General features: G+C 35.1%; 1 protein-coding gene across 5 annotated transcripts in view; it reads right to left on the reverse strand.

The window, feature by feature from the left end:
- The window catches only part of ROBO1 (roundabout guidance receptor 1), a 1120365-nt gene that overhangs the window by 433917 nt on the left and 660184 nt on the right, over positions 1–26264 (reverse strand). The gene's annotated exons all lie outside the window — the stretch shown is intronic.

The raw sequence follows: 26264 nt of genomic DNA on the forward strand, positions 1-26264 counted from the left end.
ACTTATTCATTAAGCGATGCATGTATTTGGTTTGGTTTTCTGTATTTGCATTTTATTTTACAAGAACAGGTTAAAATGCTTTTCTGGGACTTGATCAAATTACTGAAAATCAAGTAGAGACTCACTTTTTAATGAGAACACTCTCATTGCCATGATATGAGAAATAAAAATGTGACTGTAAACAAAATTGCCAAAATACTTCTTTTCAACATATGATAAAAAGTGTGTCTGAGAGTAAACTCTTAATACCAAGCCTGATTTTATCAGTGAAAAATGCAAGCAGGAGGTTCCTCCTTACCATCCTTTTTCTCTTTGTTCTTCTTTTTACCATAATAATGAGCTCTTGGAAGACACTTGAAGCTCACAGGTCACATTTGAAGAAATATCATTCAAGAAGATATAAGGCAGAAACAATATTTTAGGGGAAGCCCTAGCATGTCTAGAAAACCTGTAATCATTCTCAGCAGATAACTGATTATTTGGCTGGAATACGTTTAAAGGAGAAGCTTTGCTCCAAAGTTGGATAAGAGAAGGTATGATTTAAGCACGATAAAGAACCGTAAGCGGTAGAGGGGCAGTAACAACTATAAAGCCTTTATGATTTCTTTAATATTGCCAGCAAGAACATAAAAGGTTTCCAGAGCTGACTAGATACTATTAGAAAAATAATTGTGTCCTCCTTGCTGTGAATTACAAGTCTTTTATATGTGGAGAAAAAATTTAGAGAACATACAAGGCAGGAAAGTAAAATTATTTTAATTTCAAATGCTCTGTGACACTATGCAGTTTTCCCGATTACAAAGATATGTCTCATGATTTTAAGGAGTCAGCAAAGCATATAATACTCGTATAAGAAAATGTTGATTATACTGTTGCAAATAGTTCCCTTAATGAGTGTTAAGCTCTTTATATAAACTGTATTAAGACAAATAAAACTCAGTCACTGAAGTAACATAAGGTTGCTTTTTTTATCCAGTAAATTTCACAAAGAAATTTTAAATCTTACAACTTAATGATGCTTTTAAAGAGGTATTCGTCATGAAATTAGTTTCATTATTACATGCAGTAGTGGAATTGTACTGAACTGGAAGACAAAAGACATGGGGTAAAATACAGATTGATTCTGTCAACTACAGACTGTGTGACTTTGGGCAGCTTATTCAACTTGTCTGAATCTCAGATCACTTTCTGTGAAATGAGAGGGTTGAACTATAGAGATCTAAGTGCTTTCCAGCATCAGTGCTCTCGAGTTCATCAACACGGATTTATTTTCAATTTGTTTTGGGGGCAAAATATATTTTCTAAAGACTGAACAACCAAAAGTTATAATGGCTGTGTTATTTATTGCAATGTAATGGATTATCTTAAAATGTAGTGGCTTAATAAAACAAACATTTATCATCTTACACAGTTTCTGAGGGCAGGAATCTGGAAGTGGTTCAGCTGACTTGTTCTACTTATGGTCTGTCATGACATGTGGTCAAGAGTTTGGCTGGGACTGCAGTCATCTGAAGGCCTGCCTGGTGTTGGAGGATCCATTTCTAAGGTCACTTACTTAAAATCGTTGTTGACAGCCCTGAATTCCTCACTAGCTATTGACCAAAGTCTCTGGTCCTTTATATCATAGGCCTCTCTGTAGGGTTAATCACAACATGGCAGCCAGCTTCCCCCAGAGTGAATGGTCCAAAGACAAAGAGTATGTTTGTGATAGAAGTTTCCCAAGATTGAAGGCATAGTCTTTTATAAGCAAAAATATGAAGTGACATACCATCACTTCTGTCATATGCTATTGGCCATATGGACCATCCATGGATATTGCAATGTGTTGATCATTGGTGATGATCTTGGGGGCTGGCTATCAAAGTGTCTACATTAAGTATATAGATCAAGGCCCAGAAACCATTTCCCCAACCCTCCCTCTGCCCAGTGAGACAAACATCTCATACATTGAGTGATGTGAGCATTGTTGGGGACATTGTTGAAGCAAAGAGTTCTTCTCTGTATTCCTAACCATTAACATAGGAAAGCTTCTTTATTTTCAAGAAGTATCTTATCTTCTTTTTAATCAAACAGCTTCAGTTGTATATCTATGAAATGTAGTTGTGCAATGTAGTTTTAATTTGTCCCTTACATAGCTGGTTATTTCATGACACCATCATATTCTCTCTTCATGAAGTATCATCAGAAAGTCTGTTTTCCTGCATAGATCAATTCATGGTCTTAAATCTATTCCTTTTTCCATGATTATGGATTAGGTCTCATCAATCTTTGTTTTTTATAAGTTTTTTTAGATGTTTATTTTTGAGAGCATGAGCAGGGGGAGGGCAGAGAGAGAGGGAGAGACAGAATCTGAAGCAGGCTCCAGTCTCTGAGCTGTCAGTACAGAACCCAATGCGGGGTTCAAACTCATGAGATCATGACCTGAGCTGAAGTCAGAGGCTTAACCAACTGAGCCACCCAGGCACCCCAATTAACCTTTCTTTATCTCATATTCTCCATTTGCTCTCTTCTCTTGGTTTATTTTCATGACTTTCTATTTACCTTACATCTCTCTAATTCACTTCAAAACTTCCAGTAAGAATAGTCGACATTTTCTCCTGACTGCTTTAACAGCTTTTTGACTTCTGCAGTTTAACTTTCCCAATCATTGTTCCAAAATGAGCCCATCTCCCTACTTGCCTAATAATGGGTATTCAAATTTTCCTCAACTTCTAGAATATTTAACAGCACTAGCTTCACTTTTTTTCTTAAAACTTCCTTTCTCCTGCTGTTACCATACATTCTTTCTTCCCTTTACCTTAATTTTTAAACACCTTTAGCCTCCTTGCTTTTAGAATCCTGTATTTCTTCATTTTTTCCATCTTATAAATATGTCAGTATAGCTAAAACCAATGGTTATTCTTGACCTTTTTCAGATATGAAAATTCCATTTAATTTACTAAACATTATCGATGTCTGAATTTACAACTAATGTTCCAAATGAGACTTATATTCAAAATGTACCCATATCTACATTTACCAGATGCAAAAAGGGTCCTGTATTTCTGCTAGTAATATTTCCTACCTTAAATTATACAAATTTGGGATATTAAAGTATCTATCTATCTATCTATCTATCTGTCCATCTACTTACCTACCTATCATCTTCCACCTGTGATTTGCCAATTCAGATTAGCATTTAACGTTTTGATAAACATGAATTAATCTCATCCCATTCTTTCTCTACATTTCTTTGTTTGGACTCAGCCCTATGATTCTCTCCTCCCTTGGGACTTTCCCTTCAGTAGCTTCACCTTCTTTCTCTCCATCTTCCTCAGAGTATTTACTATTTATAATCTTTCTTTTTTCTTTTTATTAAATTTTTTAATGTTTATTTATTTTTGAGAGAGAGAGAGAGAGAGTGCAGGGGAGGGGGCAGAGAGAAAGATACAGAATCCAAAGCAGGCTCCAGGTTCTGAGCTATCAGCACAGAACCCAACACAGGGTTCGAACCCACAAAGCAGGAGATCATGATATGAGCTGAAGTCAGATGCAAAATCAACTGAGCCACCCAGGTGCTTCGTTATTTATAAACTTTCAATGACATCCTATTGTTCTCAGATTAAGACCATTTAAAAAAATTATTACTTATTTAAATTTATTTTTATTTATTTTGAGAGAGAGATAGAGAGCAAGTGGGGGAGGGGCAGAGAAAGAAGGAGAGAGAATCCAAGCAGGTCCCGCACTGTCAGTGCAGAGCCTGATGTGGGGCTCGAACTCACAAACAGTGAGATCATGACCTGAGCCGAAGTCCAGAATCTGATGAGTAACCGACCGAGCCACTCAGATGTCCCAAGACCAAAATTCATTTTTTTTTTAAAGTTTACTTACTTATTTTGAGCAAGAGAACAGGGGAAGGACAGAGAGAGAGAGAGAGGGACAGAGAGAATCCCAAGCAGGCTCTGCATAGTCAGTGTGGAGCCCAAGGCAGAGCTCAAATTCATGGACCCTGAGATCATGACCTGAGCTGAAGTGAAGAGTCAGATGCCTAACTAACTGGGTCACCTAGGTACCCCAAGACCAAAATTCTTGACATATCAACAAAGTCCTTCAAAATCTGGCCCATGCCACCACTTAAAATTTCATCTCAGGCTACTCTTTGCTTTTATCTTTGCTAAAAGAGATAGTGTGTGATTATAAAAGAGTCTCTGACTCCAGACTGTACTTGGATCAAACCCAGTTCTACAAGTTAGTAGTGATTTTGAGCAAGTCTCTTAATCTTTCTGTGCCTCAGTTTCCTAATAGGGAAACAATCTGATGACAACGGCATCAGATTACTGAATGGTAACTACTCACTAAATTAATTCCAACAGTTCCTTAGGAAATAATAATACCTGTAATATCTGTTCTTACTATTTGATCATAGGCCTGTGATCTCATGTTTTACTTTCTATTACTTTTCTTTCTTTTCTGTCCTTCCCTTTTGTGAGTTTTTACTAAATTCATCAAGTTTCTTTAACCTGTCTCCAAATCTTTTTCCTCAAATGGCTTTGGAGTGACTCACACTATTTCTACTTATTTATTGGTTATTCTTATTTTTCTAATGTTTATTTTTGAGAGAGAGAGAAAGAGGGAGAGAGAGCAAGCAGGGGAGGGGCAGAGAGAGAGGGAGACACAGAATCCAAAGCAGGCTCCAGGCTCTGAGCTGTTGGCACAGAGCCCTACGCAGGGCTAGAACTCATGAACTGTGAGATCATGACCTGAGCTGAAGTTGGACACTTAACCGACTGAGCCACCCAGGCGCCCCTGGTTATTCTTATTTCTATTTATTTGTTGACTATGATTTAAAGATGCAAATCTGATTTAATAAAGTCTCAGATAACCAATGTCTCTAACTTTCTACTGAAAAAGAGAAAAAATATTTTCAAACTTTTAAACTCTGATCACCACTCATTTTCCATATTACTGTAATCAAGTATGTTATCACCACTCTGGTTTTACCACCCCCAGTAATTTTTTATTATCTGAAATGTTTATTTTGATATACCAATATTTACCCACTTAATTTTTTACAATTAATTTCTCCTTGCAATCTCGTCTTTCAATTTTCTCCTAAGACATTTTTTTTTGCGGTTCTTTTTGCAAATGAGTAAGTGGTAAATTTGTCTTGCCTGAAAACAATATTTCCTTACCCTTATTATTGAACAACAGTTTTCCTAGCTAGGAAATTCTAGCTTTAGATTTCTTTCGCTTTGGTTTCTTTCACTCAGAGTGTGGAAAGTATTATTCCACTGGTTTCTGATATATATTGTTGCTAATAAAATATATATTGAAAGGACTTAAGTGTCAATCTGTCTTTTGTGGGGAGTATAATTGATTAACTTTTGTTTCATGTTTGCCTTTTTATGCAAATCCATGATCTACTTGCTTGGTTTTGTTGGTTAAAACTGAGATGCAGCTGCACTATTTAGATGGTTTATGTTCTATCAGGTTCACCACAGTGTCCATGTTTTTGTTTTGTTTTGTTTTAGATTTTATCAGCTTCACTTGGTTGTATTTCTGCCTGGCTTCTGCAAATATTTAAAGTTTGGGAATGTGGATGTGAAATATTCTTCATAGTTCAGTGTTACCCGTTATTATTGGCTTAGGCCACAGTATAATTTTTTTTTTTTTATGTACTGTTATCTGTTTGAAATCAGCTCATTAGAAATACAAGAATTAATAAACATTAAGTTACAAATATAATGATCTACATTTTAACTTAATTATAAAGCTAACCATTACTTGTTTCTATTTGTTTCTCCTGTGGAAAAACAAGCAGTTATTGTTATAGAAACCCATGATTTTGCACACACATGCAAGTTAACTATCATGCAAGATTGCCTAAATCTGCCTTGGGTTACTAGATGTATTTGTTAACTCAGCAAATATCCATGCACTAAAACCAAATATGATGCATTCACAGGGAGGGATGGGAATTATGACAATAACTGAATGACGATGAATTGATTAGATTATTGCACAGTCTATTACAGACTGACAAAATAATGAACCTGGAATGTTGCTAGGTGGTCATCTAAACAGTGGCACTGGGTCAACTCTGCAGTCAGGTAACTTTTAGATTGTCAACAAATAGTCTGATTACTAGTTTTGTTTGTTTTAAGGAAAAAGAGCCCAGGCTTGCATTAAATTTCAACTTATTAATGTTTATACTCATAGTGTCTGCCATTTGATTAAAAACAAAGTCATATAAGTTAACATATAATGTATTAGAAAATGATATACATTATATTTCTTAGTAAGTGTTTAATTTCTTAGTTGCATGAGGCCATGGTGTTCATAGAGGCTAGATCATACAACACTTCAGATTCAGATCCGTGGGACAGCTTTAAATGGATATATGAGCCATCAAGAAAGATAACAAATGAAATCTTAAAACCCCAGTCTCAAGACCTCTATCGTTGTATTTCCCAATTATGTGGTGATGGTTTCCTTAGGACAGTGCCACAGGGAGCCCTTCATCTACCATGCAGACTTTGATACAGGATGAGATTATAGACACTACTGAAAGAACATAATCAATATTCAGGCAGAACACAGATTTTAAAAAATATATGATCTCAGTTCATGCTACCTCTCTCTGCAGAGCTCTATAAAAAGGAGAACAAAGAGTACAGTCCTTAGCATTCAAAAACATAGTTCACTTTATGTGGTCTAACACTGAGCACATTTGTGCTTTTAATGCTTTGCAAAGGTAGATTGTCCAAAATGACAGGAAGACAGTGTCTATGACAATATGTTTGCTCCCTGGTTAGGTCATGATTATATTCAACAAAAGGTCTGCTGCAAGTGCCATTTTGCCACACAGCCCTTTCTTTTCTACAACCATACTTCTTAGATATATGGGAGCAATGAACATTGGATAATGCTAATATTTCTCTTCTCTGAAATAGATGTAAAAAAATGCTTCTACATAGTAATCCATAGATATCCGTTATTGACCAATTACTCTTCAAATATGGTCTCATTGCTCTTTAATTAATTGTGTCCGTTTAAATATTTCAGACTAGAAATGAAAAGACACAAAGAACTATATTGCTTGAGATCCTTATCAGGTTTGGAAATAATAAAAAAAAAAGTCCTACATTTTTTCTTTTCCTCGAACTTTGAAAAATTTCCAAATTAAGCACCTTAGAGTTTGGGGACATCAGTTGCTTCACAGATTTACCATCTTTATTCTATTTCAAAACACTTTGGTTCTCAGCACTAGTAATGCTAAAATATATAATATATAATATATATATATTATATATATACACACACATATAATTAGACAAAGTGGTTCTATGTATGTGTTTTGTTTTTTTATGAAGAGAGTTTAGCAAGATAAGTTAAGCACGGTTTATCAAGTTCAAAACATATGCTGTTTTATTTTAAGCCAACATTGAAAAGGAAAGTATACTTTTTTCTGTTTGCTCATTATCTACCAAATACTGCAAAAGTCCACTAATCAAAGTAAAAATATTTTTCTAAGTAAAAATATAAAATATCAATTGTTTAAAACATTTCATTTTGTATTTTAATTAGTATATGTTGTTAAAAGTAAAAGTGGATATCATATAGAACAAATGTTGTGAATTTTCTCCTTCAAACACAAGCTAGAAAAGGTTAACATAGAAGAACCATTCATAGAAATTTCCATAACATTTAAAAAAGTTTGCTGGTAATCAGTGAAGGCATTACCCTGGATTGATATGATTCTTCATCATGGGTTTGGGGGGGTACTTTAATAAGGTACCATGTTAACTTTACCTTTGGTAACACCTCTGTACTCAAAATCAACATCACACCATGTCACATATTTGTAGAGCAAACGTGCCATGGTGGAGAGGTACACTGAAAATGTGTCAAGGGTTCATTTGTGTGCTAACCTTCAGAGTACTGGCATCAGCATATACCTTCATGGATACGTATGAATTTGAAAAAAAATGAACATCGCTAATTTTATAAATATGGATCTTAATCGTTTAAAAAATAATTTTAGGGGCACCTGCGTGGCTTACTCGGTTGGGCATCCGACTTCGGCTCAGGTCATGATCTCGCAGTTGGTGGGTTCGAGCGCCTCATTGGGCTCTGTGCTGACAGCTCAGAGCCTGCTTCAAATTCTGTGTCTCCTCCTCTCTCTGCCCTTCCCATGCTCATGCTCTGTCTCGCTCTGTCTCTCAGTAATCAATAAACATTAAAAAAAAATCAATTTTATTGGGTGCCTGGGTGGCGCAGTCGGTTGAGCGTCCGACTTCAGCCAGGTCACGATCTCGCGGTCCATGAGTTCGAGCCCTGCGTCGGGCTCTGGGCTGATGGCTCAGAGCCTGGAGCCTGTTTCCGATTCTGTGTCTCCCTCTCTCTCTGCCCCTCCCCTGTTCATGCCCTGTCTCTCTCTGTCCCAAAAATAAATAAAAAACGTTGAAAAAAAATTAAAAAAAAATCAATTTTACCATATTAAAAGGAGGGGTAAGGCAAAATGTTTACATGAAGTAGTGATAAAATATATGCTTTCCCTAATGTTAAGGTACGTAAAATTACTCAAGGAGGAAGGGCTGAGGCTGTTTTCTGGTGTCACGACCAATAACGGTGTAGAAAGCAGGTTAATTATCATAGATCCCATCATAAAGAGTAGGATTGGGTGGTGCGTTGGTCAAGAGTGAAGGGTATGCACTGGGAGATATATAGGCGCTTTTTCCAAAGAATGTTTTACATAAACCTGAAAGATGGTTTGAGAGTTGACAGAGTTCTGAAAGAATTCTGTTTATCTAGAAATATGTGATAGGAATTAGCACATTTAACTCCATTGTGTTCCACCACACATTAGAACATTTAGAACAAGGGAAAAATTATTGTGTCACTGATTATCCTATAGTCTAATGACATAAGCTCATAATGAAATAAATAGAAAGGGAGATTCAAATATAAGATATTATTAGAAATATTATTTTGAGAGCTATATCTTTTTTAAATTAAATTAAATTAACATTTATTTATTTATTTATTTATTTATTTATTTATAGGTTAATTTTTTAACTTTGCTCTTTTCCTTTTTTTTTTTAATATAATTTATTGTCAAGTTGTCCAACATACCGTGTGCTCTTGGTTTTGTGGACAGATTCCCATGACTGACCCCTTACATACAACACCCAGTGAGAATTATTATTTGACAGCTATATCTAATAAGAAGTAGCATTGTAAAGGTTAAGATCTTGGCCTTTGAACCAGTTGGCCAGTGTTCAAAACCGCCACTCACTAGCTGTGTGGACTTGGGCAAGTAATATAAACTCTCTGTGCCTCAGTTTCCCATTGTAAAAAAACTGCATAATGATAATACCTGCCTGATTAGGTTGTTATGAGAAATAAACAGTTTTATACTTCTACAGTGCTTAGAATTGTGCATAGACCATATAAGTGTTTTTAAGTAACTAAAACAAACAAATAAATGCAGGATCATATATATGCATATATATATAATAAATGTACAATTTATTATTATTTGCTCTTTTATTTACTCTTATTATTATATATATAATTTAATAAACTACCCTTAAATGCAAACTAGTTTTTTCATGACACAAAAAGGAGACTTTGAAATATTAAGTGACTAAATCTTTCCATATGGAGGTCGACTCAGTAGTGTATTAATTGACTACACTAATTAAACCAGAATGCAGAAAGTCCAATTTATAGTAAAAATAGTATAAATTGGTAAATTTCATGTATTAAAGAATAATTACATTTATGGAACATCTGGAATACGGTGCAATACTTAGTTCCGTATCCTTTCATAAACTTTGTCAAGGGATTTATTAAAAGAGTAGAAGAACTGTGCTTCTAGCACCTAGTTGCGAGACTTGCCAATAACGTATGTTGCATTACATTGAAAAATGAGAGCCAAATGGCCCTCATTTTTAGGAAGGATGGATTCATTAAATATATGAAAGAGCAATGAAGCAATTAAGGGTCTCCGACCTAGAGCAGGCTGCAATTAAGAGATAGGGACTCCCTTGTTCTAGTAGACATTCAAGCAGAAGTTGGAAGATTTTTATTAGATAATTTAAAGAGGGAAATTCAAGTTTTGTGCAGCGTGCTGGAATAGATGATTTTTAAAGTTCTTCCTAAGCCAGGATTCTAATAACTGTATGACGATGGAAAATGACTTTTTGAGATAAAGTAAAAAGGTGGAAATCATATATATAGTTAGAACACTTATAAGGAAGGGACTAAAATGAAGAAAAAGTGAATTTTCTGACTTGTTTGATCAACATATTTGATCTAAACCTATCAACTCTACATGCATATGATTAGTTGGATGTTAATTAATTTCCTAATTTAAAATGGTAATTGAATGTAAATGAGATTAAAGAATTGAGAGGCTACCGATTCGTAAAAAGAACTATTCTTGGACATAAGGTAGGACTGTTCAAAATACGCAGGTGGTACCCTCTAGTGGCTGCAACATGCACTGACCTTAAAATAAAGTTAAAATATACAATAGACTTTTTTTCTTTTCTTTTTCTTTTCTTTCTTTATTTTTTTTGTCAATCTGTTCATTCCGGGGAACTTCAACCACTGAGTTTCAAAGCCTTCTTATTTTAGATGATTAAGAACAAAAGCTCTAAAATTGCATGCGATTTTACACATTCCAACCAATAGAGGGCAATGAGATGTCCCAACATGCACTACTGCCCCTAGAATTCCAAAGCATAATAGTTCCTCTGGTTCACAATTAAACTATACATGTGGAAACATGTAACACTCAGAAGTAGGAGTGAAAATACTGTGGTAAACTGTCAGCTCAAATAAGAATAATAGTCTACACTTGTGAGACCAGTATTAGATAGCTTACAAAGCACTTCCCATACATCATCACGTTTAATCCTAGGGACAACCCTGGGACGGGAGACAGAGCCGTCTTATCTTACAGACAGAGTTTATCTTGCAAAAGGGAAATGAAGAATCAGCGCAGTTAGATTCAAGGTCAACCATTTAATAATACATAAACAGACATAAAAACAGGTGTTTTGGTCCCTAGTTCATGCTTTTTCCTTCTCTTTACCATAATCTTTCTTCTGATACAACTTTCTTATACTGAATTCATATGTTTGACAAACTGCAGATTCTTTGAGTTAGAAATAATCATAGAGACCATGGGTATCAACATACATATACATCCACAATAAAACTGTGAACTCACATTAATATGTAAATTGGAGACTGTGTATACATTAAGCTAATATTTAGAGAAAATGAAAAAATAGCATTTGATCTGGAGTTAATTGATAATGAGCTCTTTCGTCCAATATCATAATACTGAAGCAGATAATAAAACTATTTATTACAAAATGTATTAAAAATCATATTTCCTTTAAAACGCATGCATATATATGTATGTATGTATATACATATAAATGTGTGTGTATATATATATATATATATATATATAATTCCTGGTAATTATTAAATAGAATTCTAGAACTTAAAACCTAAATTATAGAACTGAAAAATATAAAAATTCTATCTGAACTACATAGACACAAAAATTATTGAACTTTATACAAGAATCACTCATTTCAACAAGAATATTTTCTGAGGAAAGATGCTTACAAACTCTTAATCTATTTCTAAGGCTGTTCTACAGTTTTTGATGAATAAATTTTAAAATACAAGTCAAAAGAGGTGGGCTGAGACACTACCCTACTGTCAATTTAGAAAATGATAGAACAAGTACTATTTTTGCTGTGTCTCCAATAAGCCAAGCAGAGAACAATGCTTGCCAATAATTCCTTAGGGGAGCTGCATATTTTTAGTGAAGTGTGTCCGAAGGCCACTTAATTATTTTGTGATCTGGTAAAAATTAAACATCACCAATGAAATTAAACCTAAATTTAGATCAAGTGACTAATGTCGGACAAAAATAAAACCTATAGTGACTAAATTAATCTCAGGTAATTTGGCAAAGCATTCATGCCAATAAAGGTTAGAGACCTCTTTTAAAAGGCACCAAAGTGCTCATCCTGTTTAAAAGATGGCTGAAATTGCAAGTTAGAGTTTATTTATTAAATCCAAAATGAATCCAGAGGAAATTTCATAACCTCAAGACAAATATGTCATGGAAAACACTATTGAGGATCAAAGACTCAGATTATGATGATTTTTAATGATGTATTTTTCCTATTTCAAAAGGTTACATATATTGTAGAAAAATCGGAACATGAATATAAGCGACAGGATAGTGAAAGAGATATGCTCATAAAAGTACTACAGAGTTGGCATCAAGTGCAGATTTAAAATAGAAAATAGATTATTTGTTGATACATTCTGTACGTGTTATTAAAATCCTCATGTCAGTGAGCATCCTTTAAGGAAAATTTATTTTTCTTAAAGTTTATTTTTGAGAAATTTTTCATCTCTTAATATTACCTTTCAGTTAATACTATTATATGAAGTATTAGTGAGAAATTGAGAGCCAGCTCCTCAAGTTTTCCAGCAAAACATGCTTCTAGCCATTTGCATAATACAATATTTTGCTGCATGTTCATATTTTGTATGGATCGGGGCCTGAAGGACACTAACAAACACTCTATGATATCCAGAGATACAGAATTACATTATACTAATTCAATGAAAAGAATCAGAATATTTCTCAGTTTCTAATATTGTTTCTCAAAATTTAAAGCCTTCCTTTAAATTATATGGGTTTAAACTCAGGTTTGAAGACTAAGCAGAAAATGTACAAAAATGGACAGGAGGTATGCAAAACAACATTTGCATAAAGTATTATTGCTATTAATGCCTATTAAAACATGTCTGATCTTTCAATGAGGTAAGTAAGTAGTATGTAAACATTAGGAAAGGTCATGGCTATGCTACTTCACACACCCTTCATGTTTTCAAGATGGTATATTAGAAAAGCTTTAGATGAAACCTTCCCTGACCCAAATACGTACAAGTTCTTCCCAGTTGGTTAGAGCAATTAAGGATTTATGTTTATTTAAAGATTCAAATTTTTCTTAACCTTTTCTAGAGTATTGACCATGAACTTACAGTTTACCTAGGGATACATTGTAGTATACCACTCCAGAGAATAAGGCTTTCCAACATGGCAAATCAAAGCAGAGGCCACAGTTCAGCGCATGTACCTAAACCCAAGAGTTGACACTTCATCTAAGGCGAACACATTTTAAAAAGAGGACAACTGAAGATTTTCCGAACAGAAAATCAACTTATGGAGTCCCAGAAATCTTTCACCAAAAACGCACGCACCTTATAAAATTAGATAGACACATATTATTCTGTAATAGAACTATTATGTACACATTTTTCCTGATAGGGATTTTGTTGTTATTATTATTATTATTATTATTATTATTATTATTAATTTTGCTTTCCTTATTGAATTCTTGTGAAAAATGAGGCTGCTACAACATATTGGTGTAAACTTCTCCTGCCCTTCCCCTCCATGTTAAGATGCTGCCATTGCGTTAATACAATAGGTCAATCATTTGGTGGGCATCATGTCTTTTTAAAAGATTCCCACACTCAGATGGCTGTCAGTGGTGGTGCCAGTGAACCGTTATGCAAAGCCCCCCAAACACTTTGTAAACTCGAATCTTTGAGCACAATAGTAAAGTTCAGGGCTGGAAAGAGATAGTGTACTGAATACACAATACCGAGCTTTGTCTGATTGGGGCTTCTGTTAAGGAGAAGGCTACTTAATCTCCCTATTTGCCCTGGGGATTCTAACTGTTTTAATGTGTCCTTTTTGAGAGTCTGTGAACTGTAGAATATATGCTGGTAACAACTTTCTTTGGGGCTTTCCTCGGAAAAGCCCAAAGCTGCCAGCACAAGAAAGCTGACACAGTGGTGCTAACAAACACAAAGAGGACCTTTAGCTGTTTGTGCAAACTGCCTGGCTAAAGTTTCATGTCATGCCTTGATGAAAGATCTAATTCTTTGGCTCATTTCATAGGAATCTAGCTTTTGTGACAGTGTGGAAAGGATAGTTTCTTCTTGGAGTTGGGGAAAAATGGATAATTTGACGTAACATCAAGAAAACATGTGATACATAAAATAATATAAAGGATTTTAAATTAATAAGACCACTAACAACAGTGGCATTTATAGTATATTGATAATTATGTATGTTGATCATTTACTCAAGGTGAGATCACTTTTAGGGTCTATTAATAGCATTTTCTTAAATGGGAAGTTTTGGTGAAGGGCAATTTTGTTCTATTATCATTCAAAGTTATAGATATACCAAGAAAACATTACATGGAAAGCTAACCCCAATGCGACTTTTGAAATCAGAAAGCTTTTTAAGTAATTATATTTGAAATATTATTCCACCTTTAAAACATGATTTATCTCACTCCAGAATATACCTAAGTTTCCACAGTCAGAAGGGCTAATTCTTTTAATCATTCAAACAGCATTTCCTATCTGAAGCTTGACTAAATTTACATGAGCCAATTTGTCAATCTACTGGAATTTGCCATCCAGAAAGTCATATATTGCCTATAGGAGATCTTTTTCTCTTTATACGCTTAATAATGCTTGTTAAACATCGTATGTATGAGTTAGTGCAAAGTAGAAATCTTGAGTAGTGAAGTAAGAATATATTTTCACAAGCATAACAACCAAAGGGTTTTGTAATTCTGGATACATTATAAATTCACTACGTGATAAACAACAAAGTAATGACAATGAATGCTATTAAAATGACGACAGTAAATATCTAGCAGAGCTGTGGATTCATGAAGTGAAATAGATAAAACCCCAGGTAGAAATGTTCATAGTGGATAATAGGAAAGGGTCCTGAGCCTCACAGTGTGATTCTAATCCCTGAACTCCAGGTTTGAGAGTAGACACCGCGCCCCCCCACCCCATAGCTGCCTTCTTGGCTGGCCCAAATGCCTGGTACCTCCATCCCCCTTTGACACCTTCTCACCTCCATATCTCTTTGCTCACTATACTGACTTGTACATCTGGAGAGAGGCATGTTGAACTTAGTTTCACTCACTGAGAATGAAATCTCCCTTATCTCATGTAGTGTTTTGTTCTATTATAATATAGTTGACTTCTAATGAGGCTTTCTGGAATGCTTTATACACACATTGAGGAAATGCATTTAGCTTAATTTGAACGGTTAAAATAATTGTTTATTTGTAAGTAGTGACTGGAAAGGAGTTGGAAATGGGCGTGAAGGAAAGAATTAAAAGGGTTTAAGATATTTGGCTCTTAGGTGGAAAATAGAAATGTTACAAGGTAAAGTACATGTTTTGATAATGTTTTCCAATATAGTAGTGTGTGAAGATTTTGCAAATAATTTATTGCTTTCCTATATATCTATCCAGGGATCAATACAGATTCTGCATTTATCTATCTACAGCCTACCCTTGTTTTCTCCTTAGGAACTGAAAACAAACTAGCTAGAGAGTACTTTTTGTCTTGAAAGGATAACAATCTGGGGCCAAACAAAAATAAACACTTAACGATGATTTTTGTTTTTGTTTTTGGTTTTAGCACCATGCTCAAACCAGCCAATTTTATTCCTTGTGATCATGGTATCTTTCCCGCCAGATAAGTATCTGGTTTCACTCTTAACTGAAAAAAAATGTTCTCATTGGGAAATGGTAGAACGATAACCCAATCCAGCTTAACCTCGATGCTCTAATTTATTCCACATGAGCCTCTCAGTGGCCAAACAAACTACTGTAAGGGAAAAGAAGAGATTTTAACGGTGCAATGGAATACCCTTTAATTCACAGGTATTACTTAATTCTGTGATGAAAGGGAGTTCTCTCAAGATTCTTATCTGGAGTGACACATATCTTGAGGGAGATTTACCCAGTGAAGATTTTCATGAAGGAACTTTCAATTTTGGTCCTGAGCCGAACTCTAAGAATTTGTCTTAATCTTAACAGAAGAGCACTTTGCTGTCATAAATCTTCCTTGTGGCTGGTTCTAAACTTTATGTTAGGCTAGAGAATCCCAGAGTTTTTCACCTTGAAAGCCTGAGCTTTATAACACTGTTCATTTGATTGCACCAACTGACTCCAGAAGCAAAACCCAATAACTTTAACATTTCTGGATTATTGCGAGGCAGAGTGGTTTATTGTCTAAAAACATAGTTGCTGGATTTGAATTCTGATTTTACCATATATTAGTTGTGTTATGACAGTCAAGTCTAATTTTTCTTTTTTCAGTTTCCTCATCCATAAAATGAGAATAATAAAATTTAGCAGGTTACTCTGAGTGTTAACATTAGCTGGGGCACCTAGGTGGCTCAGTCAGTTAAGCGTCCCACTTAGGCTCAGGTCATTATCTCGCAGTCTGTGAGTTTGAGCCCAGCACGCTTCAGGCTCTGTATGTCCCTCTCTCTCTGCTCCTCCCCTGATCTCTCTCTCTCTCTCTCTCAAAAATAAATTAACATAAAAAATATTAGCTAACATTTAGTGAATGCTTTCTAGGTGCCAGGAATTTTTCTAAATATATTTTTTCATATATTATTACATTTTTGAAGTAGGTTCTATTATTATAGCTTAGTTATAATAAGTAATTTGCTCCAAATCACACAGTTATTAAATTGTGGAGCTGAGGTCTGAACCCAGGGGTTTGGATTCAAGAATCCATACTCTTAACCCCTAAATGAAATACTCTACAAAAAAAAAAAAAAAAAAAACATGTGCCAAGGTCTCAGGACAGTATCTAGTACACAACAGAACTCAGTAAAAGTCAGGTGTTAAGATTTTGATCAAAACGATTGAAAATACCTTCAGTCCTACTAAGATGAGATAGGAAATGGACTTTATTAATTTATTTTCTCATAAGAGAAACAGTAATGAACACTAACTGTAAGTTAATTTAAATTTAATTTAAAATTATACCCTAATATAACAAATACTAATTTTACAGCAAACAGTATTGGTTGACAATATTTTAAATCTCTACTTAGAAATATGATTTGAAGCTATACCTTTTTGTATACACACAGAGGCACAGTTTTAGAAATATACCCTTTGAGAATTTTTCAATGGTATAGTTAAAAAAAACATAAACATTAGTCACTAAATGAAACCTTCCAAATTCAACATCCTATTAGTTGTATATTTAAACAAACTGAGCATTTAAATCATTGATATAATATAATTGGAGTGCTTAGAATTAACTATTTCTTTATTTTTCTAATTTTGGTGATTCTGAACACTTCTACTGAAGGTATTTGCCTTGATATGATCTTTGCAAAGTATCTGAATCCACAAAAATTTAGAGACACTAATATACATGATTGGAACATGATGAGTCATGTTGACTTAATTTATGTTGTTTGGGCATAGTTAAGTTTTAGCCTCACATGGTTTCATGAAGGAGGTCTGGCCCAAGGTTCAGCTTGTAGGACTGATGGGCAAAGTTCGGCCATGTAGAAACAAACAAAAATTTTTCAGGCAAGATTCTTAAATAGAATCAAGTGAAAGAACACATGAGATCGCAATACGTAAGATAGGGAGGAACACTGAGCTCTGAGAGAGATGAGAGACTTTCTGTAAATAGCAACTAAAACACTGGATAACATTTTTTTCCTGATTCAGAGAGTGATAAGAATTCTGATTTCATGACCAGAAAGTAGGAAGACATCATGATGTTTATCATCTGCAAGAAGACAAGAGAGACTCTGCTTAGCCAAATGCTAAGGACAATGCAGAAGGATAAAAATTCGTATCTTATACAGTTTAGCCTCAGGAAATAACTTCATTACTCCAAGTTTCAGTCAGTTGATTAATTAATAGTGAACACAGTATGTAGCCAAGGAAATGTCTCTAATCTTAAATGAGGTGATGAAGGAGAAAACTTTCATAACTTCTATATTCATTAGTTAATATATTCATTATACAAACAGCTGGTAAGAGCATATTATCAGCCAGCTAATGTGTCAGGCACGGGCAGTACAAAGATCAACAGAGTACCCTTGTAGCCCTTTACCAGCTCACAATTAGGTAATGAACAAGTGGATTTTCTATTGTCTAAAGTTATGTGGAATTTCATCCAGATCCAAAGGACAATGATTTTATGCCCAAAGAAATCCTTCAAAAGCTTTCAAGTAATAAAGAATCAGAGGTAGTAATACTAATGTGTACAAAAGATTGAGTGGTGACCGCATGACAGTTCTGTAAGATTAAAATTTTTATTCCACTCGGGTCCTTTTGGTATTTCTCTTTTTCCTTAGTGTGGGCCACTGAGAAAATGAAACTCCTCTAAAAAGCATCAAATTGCCTGAAAGAAAGTTAATGTGTCACCTGGATCCTAATAGTTAAGTTGAGTGGCACTATTTGCTGAATTTGTCAAATACTCTGTGTGGTGATGTGGCCGTTGAGATTCCTAAATAAGGCCCTTGTTTCTTCAATCTCACAGAAGCTCCTATTGCAAGGTATAAATAATTCGCAACACACACACACACACACACACACACACACACACACACATGCAAGGAACAAATATTATTAAATTCATTTTACATGAAAGGCAAGAACCGAGATAGATTGATAAAGGACACAAACTAATTAAAACACAGATTTACGATTATGGCTTACTCTGTCCACACAATAGATAAAAATTGAAATGTACTAAAATAGACCTTTCGAGCGGGGGGTTGAGAATAGCTCTTTGCAGAGTTTTAACCATTTTAATAGTCCTTTTATAACTGACATGGAAAAGCAGAAAGGAATGTTAAATTATATATTTAGAAGCTCATGTATGTTTTAAAAATTAAACATGTGCATTATGAATGCTCAATTATATTAGGATCAGCTGATTATTACCAGAGTGCATATTTTACACTTCTCCTATAATGCAAGACATAGATTTAACTGATCTTCTATAAAAAGCTGGACGAAGCTGTACAGGGCATATTACATTTTTCACAAGAATGCTTCCGAAAAGCTAAACCCTGGCTGAGACTGCTGACGGACAGCACTGTCCTCGCGCGGCTTTACATGCAGACTGCCGGGTCTCCACTAGAGGGAGATCACTAGGAAATGGAGTGACATTTTCCTCCACGCTAAGGAAAAACAAGAGGTGGAACCCGCATTTCCATAGAATCAGGCTTTTCTCCCACCGTGCTAACACGTATCTGTAAGTAGAAAGAAGCAAATTAAAAAAAAAAAATATATGTCTACTCACAAATAGCAAAATATACTTAAGAATGAATTCTTCCTTAGACAACGACCAGCAATGATTTGTAATCATGAACATTAAAGGGACCCTAGGAGGCCGTTTCTTTTCATAGGAACATTTTGAGAGCTGGTGTTCGCACACATTTCCTCTGGATGTGTAAGAATTCTAAAGGGAATGTGCAGAGTAATTCACTAAAATTATCCAACAGTTTGATGTTTACCTTTAGCAATCTCTGTAGCTGCTGCTGGCAACAGTAATAGAAACTATTTAAAAATTCTATTTAATTAGTATGTATTAATGCATAAGTGTAAAATTTCTTAATTATATAGAAGCAGGTTTCCAAACCTGTAATGACACAATTATCAAAATACAATAACCCTAATTCTTTCTTTCAAATCAAGTGACACAAATTATTTGCTTCTTTTTTCCCTCCTTTCTCCTTCCACCTTCCCTTCTTTGTTTTATTTCTTTTCTGTAATGGTCATGTGGAAAGGGATGCTTAAAGTAAGTGGTTGGTTGTTGAAAATTGAGTGACTGATGACAAAAAAGAGGGTGATCTTGATAGAAAACTGTATCTTTTGTTGGAGGGAAAAAAAGTGGGATAAAGGGAGTTTGGGTAACCCAACTCATTTTAATCCACCCCAGACAGTATTGAAAACTATGTTTATGAAGTGTTGAGATACTGCTGAAGCAGGTCTTTCTAAAGACTTGTTAATTAAGTGGACATTTTTGTGATTTCCTGGTACCAAGGGGATCTCCATTTACATATGTTTAAAACTTATTTACTGTGATTGTTGGTGGGAGTTCAACAATTTTGGAAAGGAAAAAGATTCTTTCTGTCGCCTTCTGTCATGGCAAACAATAGCATCACAATACTAAACTCAACTAGTGTTCATGACTGTTGTGTTCAATTTCACACTAAATTTGGTCTCTTTCTCATGGGGCAGGACTTCCATTCTGTCGGTTATATGATATGAGAAAGCGCTCTGTCACTATAATATGTGCCACGTGATCCATGTATAACATAATGACTTTTAAATTGATTTAGAATTATTCATGATAAACATTCACTCTCTGGTTAAACTGGATGGGATTAAATTTTCTCATAAAAATTATGCAGTTTAATCTACTGTCGTAGGGCCACGTTGAACTGTAACTTTGGCCAGAGAAAATACCAGAATGTGGAATGACTTAAAGCTTATTTGATCTAATAAGCCATACAGAAGTTAAGTGTAGTTCTTTCAGTTCCCGTTTTTTTCAAAATATACAAATTCTTACCAATGTTGTAAAATAATACAAGGTTACGTTGTATATTCTGGATTGTTGGGTTTAATTACTTTTGAAATAAACACAGTGAGCACATTGTGAAAAGGGTCACAGGAACCGTAAGATGCATGCCTTTGACTCCAATTAACTTGATTTACTTAAAAACAAAGGATCTTTCTTTTGCCATCAGCAGATGACTCAATATTCTGAACAAGTATGGTGACATTTAATGGTTGTAAATTTTATCTTCATTCCTTTGTGGAGAAAAATTATTTGGCTTATAATTAATAATAATCGATCATTAATGAAAACTAATCATACTGCAGGCTTCTTATTTTTAAGAATGCTTATAATATAAAACTAATGTTTTGAATCCCTTAGATTGATATGTGTATGTGTGTGGTCCGCTTTTCCAATGATATATTTTACCCACCTAATACATAAGAGGAACACAACTAAGAAGTCAGTTTGTCAAGATGGAGAAAAATTGGAGTGAAAGAATTTAAATATATAATTGAATATGAACTGTAGTATGACTCATTTCTTTTCCAAAATTACATTTTAGGAAAACATTTATTCCTCACTTTTAGTAAGGTTGATTTTATTTTTAATATAGTTTCTTTTATAAAAGGCAAAATGGGGGTGCCTGGGTGGCTCAGTCAGGTAGGCATCTGACTCTTGATTTTGGCTCAGGTCATGATCTCATGGTTTGTGAACTCAAGCCCTGCATCGGGCTCTGCACTGGAGCCAGCTTGGAATTCTCTCTCTCTCTGTCTCTCTCTGTCCCTCCCCACTCATGCTTTCTCCCTCAAAATAAACTTAAAAAAAAAAAAGATCACTGATAACAGATCACAATAACAAATATAATAATAGAAAGGTTTGAAATGTTGCGAGAATTACCAAAATGTGACACGGAATCACAAAGTGAGAAAATACTATTGGAAAAATGGTGCCAATAGACTTCCTCAACTCAGGGTTGCACAGACTTTTAATTTGTTAAAACAACAACAACAACAACAACAGCAACAACACATAATATCTGAAAAATGCAATAAAGCAAAATGCAGTAAACAAAGTATGCCTATAATGGGCACCCAGGTGCCCCATGATCAGTGATCTTTGATGTTATAGCTGTAATTGTCTTGGGGTGCTTCAAATCATGCCCAAATAAAACGTCAAACTCAATAAATATCGTGTGTGTTCTCTCTCTCTCTCTCTCTCTCTCTCTCTCTCTCTTCTTAGGCCTCCCTATTCCCTGAGACACAACAATATTGAAATAAGGCCAATTAATGACCCTGCAGCGGCCTCTAAGTGCTCAAGTGAAAGGAAGAGTCACACATCTCCCCCTTTAAATCAAAAGCTAGAAATGACTATGCTTAGTGAGGAAGACATGTCAGATAGGCTGAAAGCTGGGCCTCTTGCACAAGTTAGCCAAGTAGTGAAGGCAAAGGAAAAGTTCTTGAAGGAAATTAAGAGTGCTACTTCAGTGAACTCACAGACAACTAGAAAGTGAAACAGCCTTATTGCTGATATATAGAAAGTTTTAGTGGTCTGGAGAGAAGATCAATCCAGCCACAACATTCCCTTAAGCCAAAACCTAATCCAGAGCAAGGCCGTAACTCTATGAAGGCTGAAAGAAGTGAGGAGGCCACCAAAGAAATGTCTGAAGCCAGTTGTAATTATAAACCAAGATTTAAGGAAAGGCCATCTCCGTAACATTAAAGTGCAAAGTGAGGCAGCAAGTGCTGATATAGAAGCTACAGTAAGTAATTCAGAAGATGTAGGTCAGATAATTAACAAAGGTGGCTCCACTAAACAATAGATTTTCAATGTAGACAAAATAGCCTTCTATTGGAAGAAGACGCCATCTAAGATTTCCATAGCTAGAGAGAACAAGTCGATGTCTAGCTTCAAAGCTTCAAAGGACAGGCTGACCCCCCCTTGGTAAGGGACTAATGCAGCTGGTGAATTTAAATTGAAGCCAGTGATCGTCTACCGCTCCAAAAATCCCAAGGCCTTTAAGAATTATGCTACATGTACTCTGCCTGTTCTCTATAACTGGAACAACAAAGTCTGCGTGAAAGCACATCTGTTTACAACATGGTTTACTAAATATTTTCAGCCTACCGTTGCGACCTACTTCTCAGAATTTCTTTTTCGTTCCCAGTATGAATGCTCATTGCCAATGCACCTGGTCACCTAAGAACTCTGATGGATAGGCACGATGATATGAGTGTTGTTTTCATGGTTGCTAGCAAGACATACTACCTGCAGCCCAGGGATTGAGGAGTAATGTTGACTTTCAAGTCTTATGAAGAAATACATTTGTAAGGCTATAGCTGCCATAGATAGCGATTCTTCTGATGGATCTGGAAGAAGTAAATTGGAAATCTGCTGGAAAGGATTGACTATTCTAGATACCACTAAGAATATTCATGAGTCACTGGAAGAGGTCAAAATATCCATACGAACAGGAGTTTGGAAGAAGCTGACTCCCAACCGTTGTGCATGACTTTGAGGGGTTTGAGGCTTCAGTGGAGGAAATAACTACAGATGTGGTGGCGACAGCAGGGTAACTAGAATGGGAAGTGGAGAGTGTGGATATGACTGAATTGCTGCAGTCTCATGATACAATTTTAACTGTATGAGGAACTGCTTTTTCTGGATGAGCAAAGAAAGTGATTTCTTGAGATGGAATCCACTCTTGGTGAAGATACAGTGAAGACTGTCGAAATGAGAACAAAGGATTTAGAATGGTACATAAACTTAGTTGGTAAAGCAGTGTGAGGGTGTGAGAGGACGGACTCCAGTTTTGAAAGAAATTCTACCGTGGGTGAAATGCCATCAAACAGCATTGCATGGTACAGAAAAATCATTTATGAAAGGAAGAATCCATCCGTACAGTAAACTTCACTGCTGTCGTACTTTGAGAAATTACCAGAGCTACCCCAATCTTTAGCACACAGCACCTGAATAGTCAGCAGCCATCAACATCCAGGAAAGACCTTCCTTTAGCCAAAAGATTAACTCACTGAAAGCTCAGATGATTATTGGCATTTTTAGACTAAAATCATCTTTAATTGAAGTATGTGAATTTTTAGACATAATGCTACTGCATACTTAGTAAATGTAGGTATATAATGTAAATCTAACTATACTGTAAATACAACTTTTATATGCATTGAGAAACCAAAAATTCATATAGATTTTGCTTTACTGAAATATTCGTTGTATTGTGGTGGTCAGGAACCAAATTTATAATATGTATTTATTTAACTAGACTTTCAATCATGGAAATTTAGCTCATTTCTAGTTTGTCACTATTATAAACAACACTTTAAAGAACAATGGTGTATGGTATTTTTGCGTTGAATTACTGTCTTGTTGAAATTAAACATTAGAAATGAAATTAGGTTGGGGTGCCTGGGTTGCTCAGTCGGTTAAGTGGCTGAATTCAGCTCAGGTCATGATCTCATGGTTCGTGAGTTCCAGCCCTACATTGGGCTTTGTGCTGACAGCTTAGAGCCTGGAGCCTGTTTCAGATTCTGCGTCTTCCTCACTCTCTCCCCCTCCCCCGCTCGTGCTCTGTCTCTGTCTCTCTCTCAAAAATGAATAAAATGTTAAAAAAAAAAAAAGAAATGAAATTTTCTTAACCAAAGGGAACACAAATTTAAAAACTTGGTAACCCTTACTAGTCTATTCACCTAAAGAGTGTTTCTAATTCATATCTTCACTAACAGTCATCACATTCTCAATAAGATTCATGTTTTAAACCATCATAATATTTGCCAATCTAGAAGATAACTGTATTAATTACTTTATTTGCATTCCCTTTGTTGCAAGTAAAGAGGAGTGTATTAGCATGCAATTATTGGACAATGCTATTTTGTTTTTCATGCACTTTCTATTCCAATCTTTTGTCTATATTTTTCTCAGCATTGTACATCCTTTTACTAATCAACTGAATTCTTTGTATATGAGGTGAAATAAGTGTTTGCTATGTATCTGGCAGTTATTCTTCTTTTTAATTTTATTTATTTATTTATTTATTTACTTACTTACTTACTTACTTACTTATGTGATTCAAGCCAGTTAATCTTTGTCTGTATCAGGTTTGGCTAACATACAATTAAGAAGGCCTTAATATCCTAAATATTTTTGAAAGATAACAATCTAAATATCCTTCTATTACTTTTATTGTCTTAAATATTAACTTTTTTTTGTATGGAGTGAGGTAGGTATTTCAATATAATTTTTGTTCACCAAATTACAATATGGGTTAAAGTTAAAGAAATAGGTTTTGGAGCCCCACACATCTTAGTTCAAGTCTTGGTTCTGTCACTCATTATCTCTATGATTGGAAGCTCACCTCCTCTGTATCTCAATTTATTAGCTGTAAAATGAGGATGATGATTATAACACCTAGTTCACGTGGCTGTTAGGACGGCTGAATGGAACACAGTGGCCATCCCATTTTAAGTAGTGAATATATGATGGTTCCAGTTATTATTAGTAGTCCTGCCAACCAAGAGTCCCAATGTCATTTGTCTAACAGAAAGCCTTTTGAGATTCTGATTTATAGTTAATTTTATTTATGTATTCTCACATATTTTATTTTTCTGTTTGTCTTTTTCGGTAAGAATAACACATGGCTTTAATAAATGCTGAGTTTAGATTTCTGAAAGATCAAGAGCTCTCTTTTTCAGAAATGATCTGTAGGTTATTCTCCCATTATACTCTAGATAAAATTATACTCCCATTATACTCTGTCACATCTTCACTACATTCATACAGTCATTAAAACATAGGTTTATTGAGTATCTAGTATGTACTAGACAACATTCAAGGTCTGGGAACTAGACAAGTAAACAAAACAGACAATAATTCCTACGTTTATGAAGCTCAAAGTTTAGTAGGGGAGACAAAATAAATAAATATATACAGTATTATATAGTGATAAGGAATATGGAAAAAATAAAGTAGAGAAGTAGTTTAATTAGACCTTGCTGAAAGGCTCTTCAGCCAAGACCAGACAAACTTGAGGGAGTAGACTATATGAGTCTGTGGGAAGAGCATTTTGGGCAAAGAGGTCTGCAAGTGCTGAGGTGCTCTGATGGGAGCACTTCTGGAGTGTTTGAGGGACGTTAGGAATTTCAATGTGACTCAACCTGAGTGAATGAGTACAAGAATAATATTAGAAGAGGTCAAGACGATAGAGTAGAATAGATCAGATAAACATCTTCCCAGTCTTGTAGGATGAGTGAGCTGAGAAGCCATTGGGAATTTGGGGAAATGAATGAATGAATGAATGACCTAACTAACCTAACCTGACTTAATATGAAAGGGGTCAGCTTGTGTACCAGGTTGAGAACAGACTGTAGGGAGGCAAATATGGATAGAGGGAAAACAATGAAAAGGTAACTGCAATGACCTACGTGAGAGATGATGGCAGCTTGGATTAGTGTGGCAAAGATGGGGTAGTATATAGATTCTTATACATATTTGAAGGATTCGTTTTATTTTGTTTTGACTGTTGGTAATAAGAATGAGATAAGAGTCAAAGATAATTTCAGAGTGTTTTGACTTCAGCATCAAAAAAGAATAGATTGTTTTATACTGAGATGGGGAACACTCAGAAGAGTTTTGTTGGAAAATGGAAGTTCAAAGTTTTGTTTTTACTAGATATTGAATTTGTAGGGCCTGTTAGACATCCAAGTGAAGTTGACTAAGCAAGGGGGATATACTGGACTATTTACGAGGTGATGTCTGAAGTAGAGATAGAAAATCAAGCATTTAAA

Source organism: Acinonyx jubatus, chromosome C2 (assembly GCF_027475565.1).
Source record: "Acinonyx jubatus isolate Ajub_Pintada_27869175 chromosome C2, VMU_Ajub_asm_v1.0, whole genome shotgun sequence".
Taxonomy (NCBI): domain Eukaryota; kingdom Metazoa; phylum Chordata; class Mammalia; order Carnivora; family Felidae; genus Acinonyx; species Acinonyx jubatus.